Genomic DNA, 20122 nt, shown 5'->3' with positions numbered 1-20122 from the left:
TGATTTTGTTCCCAATAGTGATGGAAATAAGCTGTTGCTCTTTTTTTCTGGCAACATGGGTTACCCAGGAATTAGGAAGAAGGCGCCTCTGCAGATTAGAAGCGATAAGAAGTAAATAATAATAAAAAAGGGGTTCTACTCGGATGGGCAATCCCTATTTTAATTTTTAGACTTACCTTCCTTGTATATTACCTAAAATTAATAACGGAAACTCTCATATAGTTTCAAATATAACACTTATTATATTATACTAATTCAATGTTGTTTACCTACTGATTCAGTGTTGAGTTCGTTGACTTTGACTATAAGGTGTTGAATGACTACTATACCTACTATACTTTTCTTCACGAACAAAATAGCATTTCAAAGCTTTCTAAGGCTGTTAAGTAAATATTGAGCATCATATGAGCAGATAAGAGTATTAGATTTTATGATAAAAGGAAGTCAGCATTAAACCGGCGTGACCAAGATGAGAGATTTTGTTATTTAGACAATTTAAAAAAAAACAATAAGTGTAATTATCCTTTGAATTCAAAAAAAAAAAAGGAAAAAAAAAGGACATGCTTACTTTTTTCTTGTTTTTTTTTTAGGAGACCTTGAACTTGGGTTAAATATATTGTTGGTTCGAAATTTGGTCAGACCACACTGTTTTAACGACACTGAATCCTCTATTTTCGTTGAATTAATAACATTAATATGGCCTTAAAATTCCGAAAAAAAAAAAAAAAAATTATGTCATTCAAAGGAAAAAAGAAGAAGAAGGTAATTAACACGTGTTACAAAGTGCATCTCTCTCCTCGATTTCCTTCTCACTCCAATGTTCTAGCTAAGCCTCCCCCATTCAAAACCTCTAAGGGTATGCTTGGTACGGTGGATTTGAAGGGAAGGATAAGATTAGTTACGAGGGAAAGGGAAGGAAAGGAAAGGGAAGGATTATTTTAACCCTTCATTGTGTTTGGTTAGTCAATGAAGAAAAAGAAAGGAAAGGATAATAATTATGTTTGGGAGAAGAAAGAAAAGAGAAGGATAATAATAAATTTACTATTATACCCTTATTATATATATATATATATATATATATATATATATATATATATATATATAGTATACCTGCAAAAAAAAAAAGCAAATCATTACAGCTCCCCATTCTCGCCTCCATCCCCATTATAAAAATTTCTTTCTTGAACAAGGGCGATCCAGATCCGGCTGTAGCACCTTCGTTCTTGAAGGTTCCGATCCAGGGCAAATCATTTCAGCCTTCCCAATCTCGGCCTCCATCTCTATTATCGTTCTCAACTCTCTCTCTCTACAAGATTCAGAAGTTCAAAACCCAAACCCATATATTTCAGTTTATCTTTCTGTCTGCAAGAATCAAAAATTCAAAACCCGTATCAGTATATCCGATTGTTCAGAAAATCAAAACCCATATCTTTCAAGTTTCCATCGTCACTATTCCAGTTCGGGTTCGCCATCGCCGCTGTTCCAGTTCGGGTTCGCCGTTGCCCGCCGTCTCTCCATTCTTTCTGCAACTGCTATCTTGTATGTATATTGATTTGAGAGTAAAATTGGCATCATCAACCATTACCTTCCCTTTCCTTTCATTTCCTCCCACTTTTGGGAGGTTAAACAAATCACTGTAGAAGGCTATGCATAACCCTCCAAACCTTCCCTTTCCTTCCCTTCCACCCATTTTACCCTAACACAGTTTTTTAGTTACCCTCCATCACCTTCCCTTCCCTTTCCTCCCATTTCTACTCTACCAAACTGAGCCTAAATTTTGTCAATGCACTCATTTTAAATCTCAGAGACCCAAATCGATTCAATTCTCTGTACCCATATTTTTCTTGGGTTTTGATTGTTGTGAATAGAAAGAGATTGTGCGTGAGAGAGTCCCAAGGTTTTCAATTGGAGTCCGCATTTTGAGTTCGTCGGCATTAGTCGGGTTTGCCGCCTCCACCGCCACATCGCCACCATAGCCGGCGGTGGCACTCCTAAGGGTCTTCTTTCACTTCTAGGTACGTTTCATTTGCGAAATCGTTTTACTGCTAGAAACATAATTGATTTATTTATTTATTTTTAAATTTTAAATTGCTTGCATGTTGAACTGATATACATCACAAAGTGTTTCACAAGGTAAAATTGCTTAAATGGTTTTGGATTGATCTGAATGAAGACATTTTATTTGAAATTGAAGATTGTTGGAAGCAATAACATAAAATAATGAAACGGCTATCATCCCCCCTGTACTCTATAAGCCATTTTCTACTCTGTAACATGTAGTAGAATTGTGCTAATTAATTAGTATTATCACCTAAGGCGTTTTGACTTTCATGGAGTTGAGACCAAATTGCAATAGTGTATGGACCAAACGGTGGTGGATAAATTAAGAGGGTCAGTTGTAAAGTATGCTTTGTGACGGAACATGTAGACTGGATCAAGTACATTGTGTGGAGCAAACGGATTGTCGATAACAAGTTGCAGTAGATTGTGTAAAGTTGGAGCATTAGGAGGATCAAGTAACAACATCCATTCCAGCCACCTGCTACACATAGAGAGCACAATCTTAGATACACTGTTAAAAGTTAAAGTTCATTCCATTTCTTTTACCTTAGTAATCAAATTGGATTTGAAGTCCTATTGACTATTGTCCTTGTTCTAAACATATACCAAATATCAAAATAGGTACCTATTCAATTGCGTGTAGGAGTGTTTGAAGTAAAAAAAGAAAAAGAAAAGATTGTAGCATCTTTACACTACAATTAATTGATATTTTATTTTTATTTTTTTCCTAATCCAATTTTTATTCGACCAACAAGAACACCAAGCCAGCTAACAATGTTGCATGCTCTCCAGAAGCAGGCAGCTTAAAAAAAACCATTTCCAAAACCCTTCTAACAAAAACAGGGTATAAAAGAACGGAGAATAATTCAAAAGAAAAAGACATTCAGTAGTCCAGCAACAGGGAATATCTATAATATAGACATGCATCAAACCAGGAAATTACCAGCTAGAACTATCAGGTCCAAGCATCCAAATACTATCCTCCCATGCTCTTCTTTAGATCAGATAAGCCAATCCCCATGGTGTCACAGACCTAAAAAATAATTGATTTTGAAGTATTTTGAGAAATTCCACTATGTAACCTTCCATTTTTTCTTTGGACTGCCCCTATCATGAACCATTGCATAACTTGATCAACAGCTTCAAATTGCCTCTATTGCCAATTTAGAAATTCAAACATTCCTATCCAAACTTGCCGAGCATAAGAACATTTGACAAACAGATGGTCTATTGAGTCACCATCGCGCATGCAGTTAAAACATACAGGTACTACAATCATTCATCTCCTTTTAAGGTTCAATAAGGAAGGAAATTTATTTTGAATCATTAAACAAGTTGTAATACTAGCAGCAGGTCTGCATCTATTCCAGATCAAGAGATACCAACCTTTTTTTGAGTAAGGAAAACTGCAGCAATTTCAAAAGGCTTTAAAGGAACAGTTACTTTTTTTCAAAGAGATCAAGCCTCAGCCATGGTGAATCTCAGTAGAAGAAATCTGATCCCTTATGAGTTCTGAAGCTGAATCTAGGACTTAGGCCTCACCCACCTGCCGGCTTGAAGAATACTACACTGATCAGCATCTTTATGGATATCAAATTGCCTCACAATATAATGCCCAAATATTTGAATTAGAGATGAGCCTTTCCACTAAGGGTCAAGAAACAGATTTAATGATTTATCATCACCAATTTTGAATTCTGAGTCTGCAATTAAAATCTGTATAACCTCAATTAAACATTTCCAGTTTCTAGAATGATGATTTTTTGGAACACAATACCAAACAGATGGTTTATGTAGATTCATAGCTTTGATCCAAGCTATCCACAGTCTGTCTTTGTTTTGTATAAAATCCGAAAGCAGTGTACACTTTGCATTCTTGTTTATATCTGCAACCTTCCTTATCCCAATTCCCCCTTCAGCTTTTGGTCTGGTAACATCATCCATTTCTTCAAATGAAGTTGTCTGATATTTAAACAGCTTCTCAGTTTGCCCTATAGCAGCCATTGGCAATTTGAAAGCATGAAGCTACTGTTTTCAATAATTCTACTCTACCAGCCAAGGAAACATTTAAAGAACTCCAGCTATTCAGTTTTGGAGCTTTTTATATTAAAGGTTTGCAATCCCCATTTGTAATCCGTTTGTCTGTCATAGGTAAACCCAAGTATATGATGGGGAGAGTACCCATTCTCATGTTTATCATTATAATAATTCTTCACTTCCTTCTCACTGAGTTGGAGAAATAAACTTGACTCTTTTCCATATTCACAGCAAGCCCAGATAATTTTTTGAACCTGTCAAGACAATTTGAAATACTTCTATTAGATCCCATACGAGCTTTTGCTACTATAAGCAGTTCATCAACATCGAAGCAATGAGGGAAACCAATGCGAGCTTTTTTAACTGGAGCGCAATATTGAAATATACTTTACCTGACCTCAGTTTGCATTTGAAGCTGATAATAGCTTATTAGGTCTTAAGAACTTGAAATTTACACATTTACAATACATGGTTAAGCATTCGATTTGTCAACTTAGCATTCGTTCAATTTCTTAAATATTGCTTTCGGATTATAAGAACTTGAACGTCATAAATTATAGTGTGTGTATATATATATATATATATATATATATATTGACAAGGCTTGAAAAATTGGGATGATTGTTTTAAAGTAAACCATATACTTTTTGTAGTAATTGTCATTTGATTAAACTAAAAGAAATGGTTGTTATAGAAAAAAGTAAAAGAAAACACAAATTATCTAAAGCCTAATTATTAAAAGAAATACATACCGTAAACACAAGCCAGTAACCCTACAACTAGAGACGAAATGAATACAACTAATAGTGCTGCAAATACATAGGTTTTTTTCAATAAAATGCAAAATTAAATATATTACATAGAAAATAAACAGTAGAGAGATAGACTTCCTAACCCTAATGGCCTAACCCGAGTAGGACATAGAAAAGTAAGAGAATGGGAGAATGCATTGCACTACGAACTTTCATTACTGGAAATAGGACATGGTAATATTCTGAAACGTCCTCTCTTTCCTTTTATTTTTCCTTCTACCCCTCTTTTTTTTTCCATCCTCCCTTTCCATTTCTTGTCTTTCCTTTGGATGAGAAAAACTTGACTTTTTTATTGGATGAGAAAGACATTATTATTATTATTATTATTTCATTTTGGGCTTTAAGATCAAAGGCCAACACAAACCCACTAATTTCGAATTTGGGTTTGAGTCGTGTTGATGGGTTGTGCCAAACTAAAAGCATTGATCGAATAGAGAGGGGAAGGCATAGAGATACAATGGTTCCAGCTGTGAAAGAGAAAAGAAGGGGAGGCTTAGAGAGAGAGAAAGGGTTTAGCAGTGCAAGAAAAAAACAAATGCAAAGAGAGAGAATGTGTTTGGCCATTCGTAATGGCGTTGATGAATCTGGCACTCAAAACGACATCTTTTGAAGATATTTCCTTGAGTGTCTGAAGTGGTGTCTTATAAATTGTACTTCTGCGTAACATAAGAAGTGCCAACGTCTTAAGGTAATTCATACCCTAGAAATCAGTGCTCATTGTTGTGATTGAATTAGAAGATTCAATTGTTCGAAAACATAGTAGATCATTCATGTATTGTCATCTTTCGTAATGTTTTGTATATTATCGTTTTTATATAAACCCTAGCTAGATTTATTGCATAAATCTCACTACATCAACTCTGGAATGGTCACATTGCCATTTTGGATCTTTGACATGTTTCCTCTGTTTGTTTTGAATTAGAATGGTTCTTCCAAGTAATTTGTTGAAATATTAATGTTCGGAATCCATTTACATTGGCTGGTGTTTTATAAGTGATGCTGTTTTCTTAATCTTTAATTCGAGTGGTTGATGAATATTCCCGAAACGCTCACTTAAACTGTCTATCTAATGGGTTCATCTGGAAAGAAATTAATTTCTCAGAAAAATCTCAATCCAAACAGACATGGGTCGTGCAAAAAATATATCTTGTGAAACATTTCATGTTCAATTAAAACATAGCTTCAGGATTTGATGAATTTTATTGTAACTAATACTGCTTTGAGGATTATTGCCGTTTATATTATAAAGAACATGAATGCCTACTGTTTCATTTCTTGGTAGTTTGGAGACAGATTCTATTTCATTTTATTGTAGATTGGAGGCCAATTCCAACTTTTTACGTTATCAATCTGCGATGATATAACTTTTTCACTTTTTGTAGAAATCAAACTCTTAACCTTTCTAATTAAAACTAAAAGAGGCTTGAGTTAAGAAGTAGTTTGGAAAGGCTTTGTTTGGTTGAGTTGAGTTTAAAATTTGTTATGAGGAATTTTTCAGGAAAGCTTTCATTTTGAATTATGTGGTAACCTGTTAGACCTTGAAACGAGATAGAAAAAGGGGTAGCTCAGTGCATGAGGCTCCTGCTACTTTGGGCTCTAGGGTGGATTAGATGTACATGGCCTTACCTCCGCACGTGGAGAGGCTGTTTCCTTTTTCAAACCCGCAACTTCCAGCTCAAATTGGAGCAACCTTACCGTTGCGCCAAGGCCCGCCCTCAGACCTTGAAACAAGATACTTTAGAAAAGTTAATCTATTTCAATATGTTATTTTATTGTTTTTTGCGGAGTATGTTTTGAACTTAATAAAGTTTAAATTACCCATGGGCACTTGTTTTGTTTTATTACTTTCCCAGATTCTTGTAATAACAATTGGAATATCAAGTATATATTATATCTCCCTTGACTCATTAGTGCAGATATGGTCATTCTGTTACCAAGATCAAGGAACGAGCATGCCGTCCTTATCTCAGTTTGTTGCCTCCAATGGCAATGTGTTCTGGGCTGGTTCTTCTCTCGTATTTGGCTCTATATTCTTTCTATGTTTCTTCTACACAGCAATTATGTCAAAGTTTCTTCCACCATCAGAGAATGTTATCTTATCTGCCATACAAAATAACAGGTAAAATTCTGTTGCACTGAGTTCCATCTCTAGACAAATAATTGAAAATTTTGACATTGCTGATTCCTATATTAAACAATATAATATTCTTCTAATTTTCTAAACTATTGTTTACCCAGGGGAATGATGTGTTTCGCTCAATGTTCGGCAAATTAGCTAGTTTTGAATTATTATTGTAGCACTGTATTGTCACGCTTCTCAATATTGAAATCATATACTTTCTCCTGGTTATTGTATATTGGGGTGCATTGCATTCAATTAATGGAGTATCTTTAGGGTTGTTTATGGTGCTCAAAGTTACACAAAATTCGAGATACAAGTATACATACGATTAAAAAAATTGTGATTTAAGTTCACCAAGTAAATATTAGATAGACGTCTAATTCTTTTTGCTATGTCTTAGTGATGGAGATCAGGACATGGCTCGAACACATGAATTGCACACAACACTCACCTATGTTTGGAAAATGGGCAAGGACAGATAGATTTTTATAGTTTTCCTTTATATTTTAGGAATTACAATACATAAGAGTTAGCTTTACAATATTTCTTTTAATTTGTATTAGGATTAAGTTTGCCTATGAATAAGGTCTGCAGCTTGGTTGGACTGAACAGAGCTATTTTACAGATCCAAACATAGGCCGGCTATATGTTTCACTAGCATAACAGCCATTTTTGAATATGTATGTTTGCAGCAGCTATTGTGGACCTTAAAGTTCTTTATATTGCCTATATATACATAGGCATATGTGTTGTATTGATCACCTTTTATGAATATTGAAATTGAGTATTGATTGCAGATTTCTTCTCCCTCAGATTCCTCTTCCTTCGTCTCTTATTCCCTTTCTCTTCTATCTCTTCTTATCACTCTCCTTCTCTCTTCTGGTTCTAAATCACTTGCGCCCTCTTCTACATCAGTTGGTATCAGAGCTCACTATTCTTCCTGCATCAATTGGTATCAGAGCAAAAGGATCCATAGCACTCTTTGTCACTGTTAACTACACCCTGTAAGCCACAAACATTATCAGTCTCTTTCACCTAAACCCAATATCAAAGCCTCAAACAATTCCAACAGAACAACCCCAACCCCTCTGTTGTGAAACCCCATCCAGCTCACCATCTTCATCCACAACCATTACCCATAACATCTTCACTGCAACCAACCAAACCCATTTAAACCCCCAAATAACCGAAGAACACCACCCAAACAACCCTCAATTGTTGCCACTAATCACAACTCATACCATCAATTTCACCCACTGCTACACCCTCACAAAAACCGTCAACACCACAAACCCCCACACAATAATCCAGGCCAACCACAGCCCCATTGCAAAACCCGACCATCGATCAGTCCCACAGTCCCTATAACCCTAAGCAGACCTTCACTGACCCCAAAAAAAAAATAAAGGAAGAAGAAGAAGAAGTCGATCAGCGATGAACAACTCACTGGGACTTCAGACGAAGTTTCTTCTTAACATCGGCCTCTTCTCGCTGACTTCTTTGACGTCGATATTTCATCATCGAAGTGTTGCTGCTGTCACCGGTTTCTTCACGCGAACTCTTGCCTTCACACTCCAGATCGCTAGTGTTTATTTGCAAGAGGCAAAAATGGCAGTGGGATATTAATATCCCAGATCTTACCTGTATCCACTTTACCCATATTTGACCCACTTTAAGATCCAGGCCCTTTTTTTTTACTTTAGCGCAGCAGACAATTTTTATTTAAGCCCAGCAGTTCATATTTATTTTTATTTTTTTTTCTTGGTACTCACACACACATGCTTCCATTGAGGCTTGAACCCCTGACCTTTCTTTGGAAAGTAAGAGCTTGACACCGCTAGGCGACTGGCCCGTTGGTGCAGTTCATTTTTATTTGAGTCTATAATGTGTCCATTTCATTAACAGCCCAGCCCTTTAAAACTCATGACCCAAGAGCTAGACTCAACCAGCCCAAACCTGAATCTGGCTCAATCCATATCCAGCACTAGGCTTGCACCTGTTTGGTTACGAGTTCAGAACTAGTCCAGTTTTGAAACTGGACCAGAACTGAACTAGTTTGGTAACACCGTTTAAAAAAAATTATTTTCACAGTGGAATTCATCTGCCTCAACTTGGAGAGCTGCATTGGAACAGTTTCCTCGCACATCAAGATTTGGTAAAGTACACATACTCCCTTGAAAATTGGTTTCAATACTTTTATCTGTTTTGGTAAGTCTTATAAAATTCTGCAAGCTTTAGTTGAACATTGCTAGTGATATGTTAAACCAATTTTTGCTTGTTCATTCATCTGCACTAGACCACCATATCTTGCTATCACTTTCGTAGCTTCACCTTCACCTTCACCTTCACTTCATTTCAATTTCTTGCTTTTGCATTGTGGTTGTTCATAGTTTTGTTTATTTAATTCAATTTCAGTCCTATATTGGCGAATGTCCTTAACCATTCTCATGCCAATTCCATTTCCTTGAGACCACCATGATTGTCCTTAACCTGTATGAGTACATCAGGTGTGATAAATCTGTTTCTCAAAGACTTAGACAGGGCATTAGGAACATTCATCACCCTACTCATGTCAAGTCACTATACCACCATCATGACTTTGTCTCTAGTCCAAGACCATCCCGAGAGCCTTACATGAGACAAATCAACTTTAGGGAAAGTCAGATCCAGAATCCTACTAAGAGGGCTCCAGTTGTCCAACCATGTCAAGTATCTGAACATATAAATTTTTCCAAGTATTTAGGTGGCTTGGACAAGGTTGGATCATTATCTGACTATGACACTTTCAATAATGATGTAATGCGCATCCCAGATGTCTTCATAAGAAAAGATGAAAGGACACACGCTGACATTTTCCGCACCTTTCTCAATTTAAGAGAAAAGGTCTGCAAGATCATTATTGATGGAAGAAGTGCATTCATTATTGATGGAAGAAGTTCAATAAATGCAGTGTCAAAATGAGGAATTGCAAGAATGAAATTAGAGCTTGAACCTCACCCAAAGCCATATAGAATGACCTGGATTGATGAAACTTTCTTGTCCATCACAGAAAGGTGCTTAGTTCCTGTTCAAATGGGTGCTTACTTTGCTTTGCCTGTAGCCCACGTGCTACTTGGTTGCCCTTGGATTTATGATTTAGATGTGACTCACCACAGCACAAATAATCATTATAGTTTCAAGTATTATGGTAAAATATCATGCTAAGACCTATAAATCTTGATAAAGCACCATGTAGGCCTTCTCATCAATCTTGTGATGACAAATGCATTCTGGCAAGAAACACAAAAGAAATGCCTAAGTTTGTTTTCCATTATCCATTTGACAAGTTGTTGGAATCTTCACCACCTAAAATCATTAAGGAGCATGCATTTTAAGATGTACCTCTAGAGGAACCTCAAATTAAGTTGTCACCTATAATGGAAAATCAGCTCTGTCGACTTGGTTCCAGGATCACGGTTAACTAAGGAACAAGTTGGACCTGAACAAGAAGTGAATGGATCTTTACAAGAAGAATTCATTCAAGATCATCTTGAAGAAAATATTCGAATTCACGAATTCCACTCTTCTATTGTGTCAAATAGGGATGTCAAGTATAATAACAATTTTTGGAGAACACTGGGGACATTTTTAGGAGCAAATTTGAAATTTCCCTCAACCTTTCATCGTCAAATTAATAGACCGAGGTTATCAATCGAAGTCTAGGATGTTTGATTGAGTGTCTTGTGGTAAACTGCCTCAATGCGTGGGACTTATTTTTGCCTATCATGGAGTATGCTTATACTAGTTTGACCACTGAGTTTACTGGCACTTGCTCTTTCGAAATTATCTACAATTCTTTGCCATACCGGTCGATTGATCATATTCCATCGTCTCCATATTTGTACTCGCTTAAATTTGTGGATTCCTTTGTTCAGCTTGTCCATCATTTTCATGCCTATATGCGACAAGAAATTGTCTTGAATTATAAGAATTAGGAACTTGTTGCGGATGCTCACAATAGTAATCATGCATTCATTGAAGGAGATTGTGTTTATGTGCATCCACAATTCTGCCTCAGAACTCCTTCAATGGACATTTCCACATCATTAATAAATCCAAACCTAATATATATTTATTTGACTTACCATCAGATAATAGTGTTAGTCCAGCTTTTCATGTGGAGTATTTATCACCTAACCGAGGCACCTTTAAGCCTCCTGTTTTGTTAGCTTGTGTTCCTACACGTGGAGTTACATTTTCTCTCGCACACACCGTTGTTCTCCCGCCATTTCCGTCATGTTATATGGATTGGATCAAAGATAATCTTGGCCATCACAAGGATGCTTCTCATCTGGAAAATAGTCAGTACTATCTTGTTCAATGGAGAGGTTTTTTAGATTCTCATATTGCATGGAGTATTGATGATGAGTTTTGCCCTATTGACTCGGACTTCTTAGAGCTGTACTACCAACTTTACTCTTCGGAGAAGAGTTGTTCAACCGGGGAGAATTGATGGAGATCAGGACCTCGAACCATGAATTGAACACAACTCTCACCTATGTTTGGAAAATGGGCAAGGACAGATAGATTTTGTAGTTTTGCTATATATTTTAGGAATTATAATAAATAAGAATTAGCTTTACAATAATTCCTTTAATTAGTATTAGGACTAAATTTGCCTATGAATAAGGTCTGCAGCTTGGTTGGACTGAACAGAGCTATTTTGTAGCTCCAAACATAGGCTGGCTATATGTTTCACTAGCATAGCAGCCATTTTTGAATCTGTATGTTTGCAGCTGCTATTGTGGACCTTAAGGTTCTTTGTATTGCCTGTATATACATAGGCATATGTATTGTATTGATCACCTTTTATGAATATTGAAATTGAGTATTGATTGCAGATTTCTTCTCCCTCAGATTCTTCTTCCTTCCTCTCTTATTTCCTTTCTCTTCTATATCTTCTTATCACTCTCCTTTTCTCTTATGGTTCTAAATTACTTACACTACCCTCTTCTACATCAGTTGGTATCAGGGCTCACTACCATTCCTACATCACTTAGACTTCAATTAAATAGTAGAATGATTTGTTTAGGACGAGGGTGGGCCTTGGCACAACGGTAAAGTTGCTCCATCATGATCTGGAGGTCACGATTTCAAAAGAAGGAAATAGCCTCTCCTCTTGCGAAGGTAAGACTGTGTACATCCGACCCTTCCCAAATCCTGCAATGGTGGGAGCCTTGTGCATTAGGCTAGCTATAACGGGTGGGCGCTTGCCCATTTACCCAAAAACTTGAATTATTGGGTAGTGCTGCATACCCCCCCTATTTATACCCATTCACTTTTCCATCTGAATCTGATGTGGGACAAATGACCCTTGTTACATTCTCCCCTACCCAAACTCGTAACGCCTTTGTTGCGGCTCGGGCCACTCTGCCTACCCGGGCTGGCTCACTCGGACGCCTTCCGGGTCGGGCCCTTAGCGTGACATCGGATTAAGGACTGGGTCTGGCTCTGATACCAACTGTAACGGGTGGGCCCTTGCCTATTTACCCAAAAGCTCGAACTATTGGGTAGTGCTGCATATCCATCCATTTATACCCATTCACTTTTCCATCCGGATCCAATGCGGGACAAATGACCCTTGTTACACTAGCCCTAATGGTTTATTTGGAACCAAATTACGAAATATGTCTTCTTTTTTTTTGATAAGTAAAAATTAAATAAAAAGGCGTTCAAAAGGGGAATGCGTCCCTTATACAAAAGTGGAACCGGGGACCAAGGCCCTAAAGAATCCAAAATAATGATTAAATCATCGAAAGAGGAACAAGAACTCCTCTTCACATAACTGAAAAGAGAGCGAATAATATAAAGTTTTAGTGTCGCTGTAGACAACTCATTTTCTTCGAACATTCTGCTATTCCTCTCCTTCTAGATGCACCACCAAACGCAATGTGGGACAATTCTCCAGTAATCGCGTACACCACTTCTCATAGGACATCCTCTCCAAGCATGAATCAAATCCTTAGAAGAACGTGGCATTACCCAACACATGCCAAACAACCTAAGAATAAGATTCCAACAATCGTACGCCACAGGACAATGCATGAGGATATGATCAACTGACTCACCATCTTGCTTGCATAGGCAACACCAATTAACAAAACAGTTATCCCTCTTCCTCAAATTAACAATCTTCAGGATTTTACCCCATACAGCGGTCCATACAAAGAATGCCACCCTAGTTGGAGTCATAGAACGCCAAATAGTCTTCCACAGAAAGTCAAGGCTAACAAAATTAGATAGACATAAGAATAAAGATCGCACTTCGAAGCGGCTATGGGAAGAGGGAATCCATATTAGATCGTCACTACCTCTGTCAACTGCCTCCTGCTGATACAACAAATCCAGAAGAACACATACCTCGTCCAACTCTTAATCCTAAAAGGAACGCCTGAAGTGCACGTCCCACGTAATCCCATTACTATTAAGCCGATAACACTTAGCTACATAGGCATGTCTATCAACTGCAATACTGTATAATCTGGGAAATGCACGAGATAATGGCTGGTCACCCCACCAAAGATCCTCCCAGAAACAAACGCTTCTGCTATTACGAACTTCGAATCTGATGTGAGAAGAAAAGACATCCCATCCCTTCCGGATGGATTTTCACACCCCAACTCCTCCCACAAGAGGAACCGGACGGGTAGACCAGCCACCATTCTCTTCCCCAAACCGACATGAAACTAGCCTTCGCCAAGGGTGATGTCTTTCCCTCCCGTATCTCCATAACCATTTATCCAAGAGAGCTTGATTAAAAGGAACCAATCTTCTAATATTAAGACCACCTAACTTCATGGGCTTGCAAACTTGATCCAATCTGACAATGTGATACTTAAACTCTTCGCCCCTTCCGCTCCAAAGGAAATCCCTTTGAATTTTTTTGATCCTATCAGCAACGGAGCATGGAATTTGAAACATGGATAAAAAATATTTGGGAAGGCTCGATAAAGTGCTCTTTATAAGAGTAACTTTACCCCCCTTAGACAAGTATTGCTTCTTCCATCCTGCCAATCTCTTTGTATACCTATCAATCACAGGTCCTAACTCTTCACTCTCCTGGAGGAAACCCCTAAGGGCAAACCCAAATAAGGAATAGGGAAAGAACTCACCCTACACCCGAGGATTGCCCTTCGCATAAGTCTGCTTAAGCCCTCCATAACAATTAGAAAAAGGAAAGACGACAAAGGATCTCCTTGTTTTAAACCTCGGGTACACCTAAAGAAACCAGCAGGAGATCCGTTCACAAGAACAGAGAATTTGACAGACGAAAGACATGTCTCAATCCATTCCCTCCATCGACTTCCAAATCCCATTCTCTTTAGCAAATATAGAAGGAAATTCCAATTCACATGATCATATGCTTTCTCAATGTCAAGTTTGCATAGGACTTCGGGGACACCACTTTGAATCTGGAATCCACACATTCGCCTGCAATAAGAACTAAATCTAGAATTTGCCGTCCTCTAACAAAAGTGTTATGGGAATCCGAAATAATCCCATCCATTACTTTCCTCATCCCAAGGGCAAGAACCTTAGTCATGAGTTTGTAAATATAACACACTAGGTTAATTGGTCTAAACCTTTAATGTCAGAAGCGCCTCCCTTCTTAGGGATAAGGGCAATGAATGAGGCATTTAGTGATTTCTCAAAGACGCCAGTAGAATGAAACTCCTGAAATGTACCCATCACCTAGTTTCTCACTACCGCCCAACTTTTCATTAGAAACCGCATAGTAAACCCATTAGGCCCTAGAGCTTTGTCCCCATTACAACTGGATAAAGCCTTTAGAACTTCGTCTTTAGTAAAAGGAATCTCAAGCTTATCTCTATCCAACTCAGAAATAGCCTCAAAATGGAGACCATCAAGTTTGGGTCTCTAAGCTAACGGCTTGCAGTAAAGCTTCTGGTAAAAGGAAACGATCCCATTGCGCACCTCTCCACAACTCCACACCTTCCACCCAAATTCGTCATATGTGATTACTCCTTCTGTGAGCATTAGCGAGTCTGTGTAAAAATTGTGTTCCGATCTCCCTCCTTTTGCCAAAGAGCCCGGGATTTTTGTCTCCACGAGCTCTCCTCTATACTAGCAATCTCAGCAAAAACTGCCTGACAGGAGGCTCTCCTAGAACGTAATTCCTACACATCCCCGCTCGCCTCTTCAAAACGATCAATCTCAAAAAATTCGGCAAGGACTCTATTCTTCCTCCATTCAAGATTCCCAAAAACATCCTTATTCCATTTCTTAGTATCGAATTTGAGAGCTCTTAACTTCTTTGTTAACATGAAGCTGGGCAAACCTGTAACTAATGCTCCCTCCCACCAAGACCGAACTTTCCCTTGGAAGTCCTCCACCCTCAGTCACATATTCTCAAGCCGAAACGGGGATCTTCGAGAATACAAACCCCTGCAATCCAAAACCAAAGGAACATGATCAGAGGTGACCCTTGCAAAAACTGCCTGAACGACATCCGAGAATTTCTCTTCCCACTCCCCAGAAATAAAAAATCGATCCAGCCTTGAAAAAGTGCTGGGTCCCTGCCATTTGATCAGGTATAGGCTGCACCTTCCATTGGTAAATTAATGAGAAAATTCTCATCAATAAAGTCAGAAAACTTATCCATATTTGAAGACCTCCTTCCCCCTGTAGACCTCTCTTACGGGATCTAATAGAATTGAAATCCCCACCCAGACACCAAGGAAGAGACCACAATCTTTGAACATGGCAAAGCTCCTCCCAGAAAATAGGTCGATCATTATCAACAACCGGTCCATAAACCCCCGAAAAAATCCATCTGAAATTGTCCTCTTCCATTTGAAACTCACAGGAAACGAAGAATCTCCCCATCCACACGTCCATCCTCGACAGCCATCTACTATTCCACATAACTAAAATTCCGTCCGAAGTACCTATAGCATTCAAGGCTTCCCATTCCACAAACCTTCCACCCCACAAACTCCAACCACCCCATCAGAAATAGATGCCAACTTGGTATCTTGCAAACAAACAACCTGGGCCCCCCACTTCCTTAAAGTTACCTTTACCACCCTCCTCTTGTTCGGGTCGTTGAGACCACGAGCATTCTATGTAATGATTCGTAGCTTCATTAAAAACCAGATAAGATTATTTCCCCTCCCCCTTTATAATCTTGCTTTTGGTCCTTCCCCTCACCCTCACCACCCATCTCTTCCCTTCATAATTGACATAAGAGATAAGATTCTTGACCTCCTGCGCCCCTTTCCAGGACGATAAGGGCCTCGTGTTCACGACTTCATTAGTCACTACAACCTCTCTTCCTTCCACTATTGCTTGAAGGATGGATAATGTCTGGTCGTTATTACCCTCTGATGAGACACCCAACAGCTCACTAGTGACTCTTATATTATCGACTACCCAATCCTTTCCCATATTAGCAGCCGCACAACAGCCAGGTCGCACAACAGCCAGTGGTTCCTCCACTAACACGTCAGAATCATTCTCCAGCCAAGGGGCAAGCTCATTAGAGCAAACTTGTTGGATGGAACCCAGGTCATCATTCACCTCCCCTTCAATGTCTTCCATTCTCAAGCATCATATCCGAATCTGTAGCGTAGTCGCCCATTCCATTACACACAAATTTAGCAGACTCGTTCTCCTCAACCCCTGCAAGTGGCAAGCAATTAAGGCCTTTCAAGGCTACACACAAATGAAACTATTTGAACAGAGCCATAGCCTCATCCTTAGACAACTGAAAATGGAGATCTCTCCCTAAGTAGACCGTAACCCCCTCAGGCGCGTCCTTAACTGCACAATTAGCTGGGTTAACATGCCTAGAAATAACAGATTCGTAGGCTTCCTTCCCTTCTACGAAAGCATAGTCGTTGATGGCCATTATAGCTCCATTATAATTTATTACAGATCACAAGAACTATGTTAATGTATCTCTCAATATGTCAAAGTTATTTCTCATAGCTCATATATTAAAGGCCAAGTTATTTGAGAAGTTCAAATAGGTCCACCTTAAAGTTTGTGAGGGAGCATGTCTTGGTTCCTACATCTCAAAATCACCATTTTAATCTTCAATTTTTTTTTTTTTTGAAAGAATGTAGTATGTTACATTCACAAGCACCATAATATTTGCTTGATTACTGAATTGTTTCATAATCTTCGAAAGAATCTCTTGGAATAAGGTAGTATCTCACAAATTCTTTTATTTTTTATTTACTCATTGTTATGCTCAAGAAAAAAACAGTTTAAAGTTCTGGAAGCCATACTCCTTTAAATGCTTGTATAATAAAATGTTTTAAACCTGTGAAATCATATCTTTGGCCTTTTTCCCTTAAAAAACTGATTGTCAATTTAAGGCGGGGCAACTTGTTGAACTGAAAATGGGTTGGAGCATGGAAGGATACAAGTATGTAATGCTCGCGCCTAAGGCCTTGATAGAATGTATTTTGATGTATTATGTAGAAGCCTGTGCCCAGTACACAAGTTAAAGTTCAAACTTTGAAGTAGGTTGGCATGCGGTCATTGATTCCAGGAATTGGTGTTAAAAAAATGGTCTAAAGTGTCATCTGCTTTAAAGCAAATTATAAGAAAACATATTTGGGGGGAGGGGTGGGGCGAGTAGTGTTGTTAAAGGCATGTCTAGTCTCCAGGTGTAACGGGTGGGTTCTTCGCGATCTGAACCAAAAGCTTAAGCTATTATGTGGGGTTAACACCCAACCCATTTATACAAATTATACCCATTACATTTCATATCCGGATTCGATGTGGGACAAGTCCCATTTGTAACATCTCCCCCACTCGAACTTGCACTTTGTGCAATAGGGTCACCCTGCCTACCCGGGGTGACCCGGACACATCCGAGCCGGGCGCTTGACTTGGCTTGGCACCGGATCATGGACTGGGTCTAACTTTGATACCAACTGTAATGGGTGGGTGCTTCGGGATCAGACCCAAATGCTTAAGCTATTAGGTGGGGCTAATACCCAAACCATTTATACTCATTACATTTCCCATCAGGATCCACTATGGGACAAGTCCCACTTGTAACAGCAGGATTATACAAGCACAACACTTGCGCCTGTTGTGTGCCCAGGAGCGCCTTTGACAACATTTGCACCTTTATAATGGAATATGAATATGTTTTAATAGTAATAAATTTTTCAATTGTGCATCTCGCTTTAGTCAGGCTCGCGCCTAGGCTCCAAAGGACCAATAGCGCCTTGGTAGAAGTGATCACTTAAAATGCAACTTGAACATAATATGTGATGGAAAAGGAAATTCTTATTTCATGTCCTGAATAGTGATTGTGGTGGATGATGTACACAACTTTATATCGAGGGAACTATAACCACATAAAAATTTAAATGAATGAAAAACGTAAACGATGAAGCATAAGTAATTGACACTAGGTTGAATGGCCATTAATTCATTAAAAAGGTACTATAATGGTGCGGAAGAGTTGAGGTTGAGTCTTTCCTGTCTTTAGAGTTGAAAGTCTTGTCTCAGAGTGTCAATGAATGTGATTTTTATGGAATATCATAAAATGCATGAGATTAATTTATGTTTAGCCACATCCTTAAATTGTTAAATGCTAGTAATAACACACTATAATGAAACTAAAAAGTGTAGCTTGTCAGAAGAAAATTGAGAATCAATGTCAGATCACACATGGAAGATAAATGTTGTTTAAAGCGGTGGCCATTCTTTTGTTCTTGTAAAAAAATTGTCATAAATGAGACTTAATCCATTTCATTTTGGCAACAATACTTAATATTTGAAACAAATAAATTTGAGTAACAAAATGAGAAAGTTAAGACTAAATTTTTAAATAATATATCTTAAGCAACTTTGACTTGAGATTTCAAAATGTGAAAGTTTGGAATGAAATTTTAGAAGAAGTATAGGAGAAAGGATGTAACATAAATGGGGAATTTTATTTATTTAATTATTTTGAAAATGATTCTTGTTCTGATTTAATTTACTTTTTATTTTGTTTAAAAATAGGTGCTTACAGAGACTGATTTTTAAAATTTTTTTAATTACGAAAATATATGCTGTTACGAACTTCTGAAGTATTATATAAAAAATGCACTATAGACATTAGGTGCGTTTATATGCCTGAACAATGTTTTTTCTTTCATGTTTAATATATCAATATACATTTACTTTTCTATGATGTTAATCCTATAGTGCAAAATCATTTTGGAACTACTTTAAGTTTGAACATTTTATCACATAATATTGTTGGAAGTCATATAGAATAACTTTTATATATAAGAAGCACTTTGCAGGTCTTATATATTCAGCTGCTCTTATTCTTTAGTTTTATCCTGTAACTTGTATGCTTTTCATATAAATGCAATTATAGTATGTGCTACATTTGTCTATGGATGCAGTATGCCACGTTTGAGTTGAGTTAGGTTGCGGAAGATTGTATCTCAATATTTTTCAACCCAATTGCAATCCATTCCTACCTTAGGTTGGATTGGCATTTGCCTTTTCCATTTACAGCTTGAGCTTTGTAGTAGAATTTCAGTTCAATTTTGTGCATGGGAGTGGGTTCAAAATGCCAATGTTTCGGCTTTACATGGATTGCGTGTGTGAATGTTTGTCGTTGTTGTATGTATTGGGGATTTTTAATGGTTTCCAGTAATTACTTTATAATGTTCTATTATTCATATTTCCCTGATTAGTTTTGTTTTTTAGGACAGGTATTATAGCCTTTTGGTGCCCTTGACTCTCCAATTCTTGTGGTTGCTGTATATTTTCACTGGCTGAGTATGAAATTGTTCAAGCATGCATGATCTTGTACTCATACTGTTCAAGCATGCATGCTGCTAGCAAAGGAGTCAAAAGTATGGTCATTGTTGATCTATCTTATACATTTTGTTTTCTATCTTTAATATAATAAACATCGTAGCTTTTGACTCTTTTCTTTCTCCCTTCTCTAGCTATATATATATATATATATATATATATATATAAATTTGTATGTATTTATATTCTCTCTGTAGCCATGTCCAATTGTTTGAGACCGTTGAATGATTTTATCTTATTCCTGTTC

At 37.7% G+C, this 20122-nt stretch overlaps 1 long non-coding RNA gene across 3 annotated transcripts; it reads left to right on the top strand.

The window, feature by feature from the left end:
• Positions 1–1155: 1155 nt before the first annotated feature.
• On the top strand, positions 1156–19992 carry LOC132311435 (uncharacterized). 3 transcript variants are annotated; one of them, XR_009482999.1, is made up of 3 exons: positions 1156–2015; positions 6822–7029; positions 19770–19992. It is a non-coding gene; the product is annotated as an uncharacterized LOC132311435 (long non-coding RNA). The 3 variants fall into 3 exon arrangements; XR_009482997.1 differs by having other exon boundaries at positions 1157–2015; positions 6827–7029; XR_009482998.1 differs by lacking the exon at positions 19770–19992 and adding an exon at positions 7149–7314 and having other exon boundaries at positions 1157–2015; positions 6827–7029.
• The last annotated feature ends 130 nt before the right edge of the window (positions 19993–20122 follow it).

The sequence above is a fragment of the Cornus florida genome, unplaced genomic scaffold, assembly GCF_030987335.1.
Source record: "Cornus florida cultivar Cherokee Brave unplaced genomic scaffold, ASM3098733v1 CherokeeBrave_3.0.0_Hap2_Chr06, whole genome shotgun sequence".
In the NCBI taxonomy this organism is placed as follows: domain Eukaryota; kingdom Viridiplantae; phylum Streptophyta; class Magnoliopsida; order Cornales; family Cornaceae; genus Cornus; species Cornus florida.
This window is presented reverse-complemented; position numbering and strand designations above follow the sequence as displayed.